Consider the following 6,683-nt stretch of genomic DNA (forward strand, 5'->3'; position numbering starts at 1 on the left):
GTGTGAATCTTACTAAAGCTGTAACACAGCTGGTCAGTGCGCTGAGTAAATTTCATTCAGTAATATAAAAGGTAGATGGGACAGAGGTAGAGTTGGCCCTTAGGTTTAACAGTCACACAAATAACATCTGCACCAGTTCCTGCAGGGCAGGTGTTAACTGCATGCTAGTATGCAGGAATTGAGCCGGAGCTAGGTTTGTGGTTCCATAGCATTTTACCCAGTCTCAGTATCAGATCAGCTCTGTTATCAGATCCACCTTTTGATAGTTGTTTTTCAGCTTTCAACAACTGTTACTAAAGTTAAAAAAAAAAAATTACTTCAACTGCAGCCTTTTAACTTTGCAAAACTTATTTTTACATTGAGATTTGAGAAACTGGTGTGATCCGATCAGCAGGATTGTTTCCACAGAGAAGACCCACCACTCTGTGTGCATTAACCAAACAGCCAAAAGTTTCTCCTCTGTTACTTACATAATTAACTTTAATTACCCACAGCTCAGATAATCTCAGCTCCAAAAAAAGCACCTCACCCGAAAGCTTTGTACGTTTTTTTTTTTGCTAATGCCAAGATAGAAAAAAGGAACAGAAGTCAGGCTCCATTAATCGATTATCAATTTGGTATGAGATTCATTAGCTTCAGAGCTTAGTGAATGTGGGTATGCAGACAACCAGTCTATTGGAACTCATCCCTAATTGTGCTGTTAAGTTAATGTACTCTTTTGGACTATCAAACATGGATCCTGTTGCTCAAGAAACACACCTTTTAGAAATGCAGCAGAGTGTTTTTGCTCCAGTTATTTGACTGATGGAACAGGAAACATGTGACAGGTATAGAAGTATAGAATTGTTTGTTGTCACAGCCCCATGTCAATACATCTGTGTGTAAATAAGCTGTGATGTTGCATTAAGAAGCGGACTGTCCTACAGTGTGTCTGTGCTGTGTGGACAGGTATGGCAGCAATGCAGCTATCGTGTTTCTGCTTCCAGAGCTTCTCCCCCTCTCTGCACCTTGAGGCAGCAGCATCTGCATTGTTTGGTGATGGTAGTTGCAGTATTCTCATAAGTCATTGCCTGTGCTCTGCGTAGTCACACACACCGGTTACAGCTCAGTGTGACTGCAGCACATTCTTTCAGCCAGCGTCATTGAGTGCACCACGGCACAGACACCTCAAATGTTATGATGTTAAGAAGATCGGGAATTTATTCTAAGTGACTCGGAAATACCTATTGATAGTGCCTTATTACATTTAGAATATCCAGTCATTAGTTCATTCATGCATTTGTTTTTCCAGTCAGTGTGAGCCGGAGCGGAGCTTTCTGGCGTGAATTCAGGAGCGATCACTCATCTCCTCTCTGCTCTCCTGACACATTCTTTTAGTTCTGTGCTCCCTCTGCAGCACGGTCACGTTAAGCTTTGAGTCAAAGTTCTTTTCCTGCCGGTAGAAACGCAGTCTGATGAGCAGCTTCAGCAGTCTTGTTCACTGTCATATCACCCTACCACCTTTTTTTCTTTTTTTTAGAAATTCATCCCTCTTAGCTTAGCTACAGAGACAACAGCAGCAACCAAACCAGCTTCTGTAATAACCAAACCAAACAGCCTCGGGTGAGATGACCTTGGTCTTTGTTAGAATAAAATGTCTTTCATGTATATAAAGTAGGAAATAAAATGCAGGCCTTTGCCTGTGAGCTTTCTTCTGGGTACTGGGTACGACTCTAACTTTCCCAGTTGGTGTGAATGTGAGCATATATAGTGGTATGTCTGTACGCGTCAGCCCTGTGATACACTGGCCACCTGTCCAGGACTTACCCCGCCTCCCACCCAATGTTAGTGTTTGCTGGAGCCCCCTGCTTTGGTATCGCTGCTGTGCAGATGGAGTGGTTCCATTCAGATAAGTCGGTCTTACACTGTGCCCCAGTAACTTGTTCATTACGCTTTACCTCCAGCACTGTGTTGTTGTGCGCAGTGTAGAAAGCGCAAGTTGCCGTATATTAATGAACCATGTGAGATCTCCATGTAACTCATGTGAAATGTTAGCATTCAGTAGCGCTCCTAATATAATCTCACATGGTTCACACAGGGGAAACACTGAGCAGTACCATAATTGTGATTGGCTCTTGCCTGGCTGTTGCCCAAACAATGTGTGAAGGGTGTGTTTTAGTAAGTAGTAGCACTGAATGTGAACATAACTTGTTTACAAGTCAACTTTGCAGGGCAACTTTTTTTTGTTAATAATCCAAATAATTGTTTGTTGCGGCTCTTATCTCTTGTCAGGATTGTTGTTGAGTGATTTCCTGTTGTCAGTAGATGAACTCATATTACCATCCCTACACTATGCAACCTGAGAATGTATTTGTGGCCTGGACAAACACTTTGTGGGTCAGTGATACTTGTTCTTGTGCACTTTTGTGTTGCTTATTTCCACAGCAGCTTCACATGGAGTCTTGTTTCTTCCTCCTCTTTGCAGCGTGTGGACACAGAGCAGATGTAGCTTGTTGTTCCATCCAGCTGTAGCCCTGGCCCTGGGCCAAGTTAGTTTGAGTCCTGGGAAGATGTGTTGGATGGAGGTCTCTGAGGTTTGCAGACCCATGCTGACCAGCGCTGTTACATGCATGTCATGTTTTCTCATGGCAGCTGTGTTTGGGTCCGACACTTAGCAGGACAGTTGGATAAACAGAGGTGTACCCAGAGCTGTTATGACGTGATGAACCAGAGACTGTCAGCTTCTTTGGGTGCACGGTAGCCTGGGCTGTTTCAAACATGGCATGATTTATCACAGCTCCTGCTTGGCTCAGGGTATTGACACTGTAGCAGCGTACAGTTCATTGTTTTTCCTGGAGTTTTATCTGCAGAAATGTGAGAGAATCTGATTCAATCTGGACAATAGAACTGACTCAGAGCTTGTTGGTACACTTGCAACTTTTCCTAATAAAAATGTACAGTGGAAACAGCTTTATTTAACCCGGCAGATTCCTAGTGTGACTACCAGACAGGAACTATAACAATATAAATAACTGATGGTCATCTGGAAGACTCAACGGGCACAATGACTGGCTGAACAACCTGCTGAGTGACTGCATGGCTGGAGCACTCAGTCTGGCTCTGGGATGTTTGTTTTTTTTGTTTTTATTTTAATTAAAAGTTGAGATCTTTGTGTGTTAGCTGGGTTTTAACAGAAAGGACAGAACTTGTACTCAACTTTTTGTAGAGAGGTGTGAGACACAAAATGAGCTCAGAACGTTCAGGGAAGGGGTGAGAACAGAAGGAATACAACTAACCATTGTTTTCATTGTTGATTAGCTTCTCGAGTAGTTGATTAATAGTTTAGTCTATAAAATGTTATTAAAGAAGGGAAAAAAGCCCATTACAATTTCCCCAGAGCTGAAAGTGACCTCTTTACATTGTATGCATTTTCCGACAAACAGTCCAAAACGCAGAGATAATTAATTTACTATCAGAGTAGCAGCAAGTCCTCAGCAGCTAGAAGGTGGAACCCTTCAGATGTTTGCCTTTTTGCCATTAACTAACAATCAAAGTAGTTGCGTTAATAGTTTAGTTAATTTATAGTTAATTTTCATTTGACTGAATAATTGATTAATTGACTTACTGTTGCAGCTTTAGAGAAGAATAATAGATTGAGGAAGGTTGACGCTGCCAGTGTACAGTGTGGTGCCAGTGTCTACATCCAGGTGCAGCAGCACTGCTGCAGTGGTAGCTATAATACCTCAGTGCAGTATGGAGCTGCCCCAATGAGAAAAGGAAATCTCATTTTATCTTATAATAATAACTGGAAGATGAACCAATATGTCTTCAGACTGAGGAAGGCTGTCTGCTCTATGAATCTTCAAGGAGAATTCTGCATTAGTACAACCTATGTTCACTGGTTTGACTTTCATTTTTAATTGCTGTGGTAACATTTTACCCACCTCAAACATCGACATCTCAGAATGCTGTGATAGTTTTCAAAGGAAATCCGAAGGTCAGAGGAGCACGAGCAGTCAGATGAACAGAACCCAGGGATGATCGAAGACGAATGGTGAAATTACCCAATCTGTCCTTCCTGGTTGAACTTTGACCTTCCATGCTTTTTGTAGTTAATGTAGTTGTTGTAGTAAATTCAATTCATCCTTTAAACCAAAGTTATACAAAAAGAAAAACAAGATCTGAGAAAGTAAACCATTAGTCCCAGAAGACAAAGGATGATGTTGACCCATAAGAAAAAATGCAACATGTAGAATGCAATGTTAATCGAAGTGACTCCATTTCTGTAGTATACTGTTGCAAATACAGCACCTGAAAATGAGTTTCTTGGCATTGGATGCCTGGCTGCATGTCCATGGGTCCAGGGTTTGAGTGGTTGTTGAGAAAATCAAATATATAAACAGACGGACAGTTTTTTTGTCTTTGTTTTTCTTTTCCATTCAGTTACATTATACCATGTTCAATACATGAACAGTATATTATGTGTAGGAGCAGGATAATCAGTCCACTACTCAGTGTGCAGCAGTTCCTTGTTTGTGATGTATATGCCATCGGCCTGAGGTGTTTTATTCCTTTATACAAGCTCCTAATTTTTTACTTAGTCAACATTATGCAGTGGTGGAAACTCCAGGCCACGGCAGCCGTGGTTCATGGGAAGTTAGATTGCTGATGGTTGCAGGTTTCAGTTGAAGTGATGAACAGAGAAGCTGACAGAAAAATAAGGGCGAATCAACAGTCCTCTGGTTTTTAATTGCAGCCACAGTCATAGTCAGCAGACATTTAGTGCTACTCACTTCTGCTCATTTAGGGACTTTTCATTTTAAGTTGCGTGGAAGGATTTTCAGAGACGAGAGTCATTTAGAGCCACAGTGCATGTTGGGAGTTCCTCCTCAAGGATCAATAATGTGTAACGTAAAGCATTGCATTAGCAACAGTACACAAATATTTCAGATGACCTCCCACCTGTGTGGTAAACTGAGATCAGCTCTGTGAACTGTGGGTCTTTAACTCATGATGGATCGCTAACAGTGAACTAAAGCAGGAGAAAATAGCTAATCAGTATAACTTCTGTTCTGTCTGTAAGACCTGTGATTACCAACCTGTTCAGGCAGACAGGCGGTGGAGGGTCCTTCCAAACAGAACAGCCCTTATCAAACTGCTAGACTTCAGTAGCAGCCCTGTCTTTGTCTGTTTTTTTTTTTTTTTTGTGTGTTTACTCCAGTTTGCCTGTCTTTGGTTTTGCTGCCGTCAGCAGAATATAGGCATGGAAGGCAGCTGCTGATTCTGCTGGTCAGTATCTGATTAGGACGGAGACGAGCAAAGGGTACTAGAGCAAAGGATAAAGGGTAGTAGACGACGAGTGGGAGAGGAAGGGCATCAGAGAGAGCAGAGAGCAACATGTAGGGGGAATATAGACGGAGATATGAGGACAGACGCACAGAGGTCAGTGTGGGCAGAGAGATGGGACTTGTCCATAGAAGGAAGTGGACAGTAACTGTGGAGACAGAGGAGAGGGATTAAAAGAGAGAACAGAGAATCTGACATTTCTTAGGGCTTTATTGTCATAATCCCCATACAAACTCTTCATTAAACTTCTTTCTCAGACCGAAGGGAAACGTTTGGAGAATGAGGAAAATACATGGAAACATGGAAAGACTGAGGAAAAGAGAAGGAAGAGGAGAAATGGGTGAAAAGCTCAGAGGTGATGTGAAAGAGTCAGAAGGATTGAGTGGTGGCACTGGCTACCACCTGACTGGTATTAGAGGGGCCATACTCGCACATACTCACCCTTCAGTCAGAGCGACACACATGGATAGGTCACATGCATGGATGTCTTTTGAGTTTCTATAGCTGTTACTACCTCTGTTAATACTGTTAACACTGTTGTATTGCATCACAGACTGCTGAGGCTACTGCTGGTGGTTAAACCTCTTTGATCCCCGTTAGTGGGAATATTGCAAGGTAATTTATGAATGGACACAGAGATGAAGCGAGTGATGTTCTGTGATTATCTTATAGCGACAGCTCATGTCATCATCTGGGAGATGTTAGATGGCAAGCTTGTAGTCTGTTACAGTGTGTTTGATTTGGGAGAAGTGGGCAGAGGTCAAGACCTGAGTGACTTTGACAAGACGCCGTCACAGATGTTGATGGAGCTCTGTGACTAGTTGCATTGTTCCTGCCAGTATAAAAGGCTGGGCCTCTGAAATAACAAGGCTTGCAGCATGCTCCTGGTGAGCGGTGGTGGCGAGTACCCACAGACAGTGGTCAGAGGAAGGACAAACCACAAACTAACGATGAGCGTTGCAGGGTGTGCTGGAACAAGTCCGAACCACTGCAGGTCCAACTCAGCTTACAGACCATGAAGATGATCTGCTGCTGACGTCTTGGTGCTAGATACCACAGGGCACCTTCAGAGGTCTTGTAGAGTCCATTCCTCACAGGTCGGAGTTGTTTTGGTGGCACGTCAGTGACCTATAGCATAATAGGCAGGTGGTCATAGCATTTTTGCTCATCAGTGTATGGTCTACAGGGAAAGAGTATGGATTACTTTCATCGGTTTGCTTACAGTAGTATAAAATATCATCCAATTGGAAACATGCTCAGAAAACATGGCACATTCTTGCATCAAATAATCCAATTCCCAACTGGCTGTCCTCTGCATTTGACCTGTTAGACTTTTAGGAGCAGTGTGACGATACATT

The 6,683-nt window shown here is 42.6% G+C and overlaps 1 protein-coding gene across 1 annotated transcript in view; it reads left to right on the forward strand.

The window, feature by feature from the left end:
- LOC121192956 (xenotropic and polytropic retrovirus receptor 1 homolog) overlaps positions 1–6,683 on the forward strand; it is a 33,716-nt gene that overhangs the window by 1,306 nt on the left and 25,727 nt on the right. The window lies entirely within an intron of this gene.

The sequence above is a fragment of the Toxotes jaculatrix genome, chromosome 14 (assembly GCF_017976425.1).
Source record: "Toxotes jaculatrix isolate fToxJac2 chromosome 14, fToxJac2.pri, whole genome shotgun sequence".
NCBI classification, from domain to species: Eukaryota; Metazoa; Chordata; class Actinopteri; family Toxotidae; genus Toxotes; species Toxotes jaculatrix.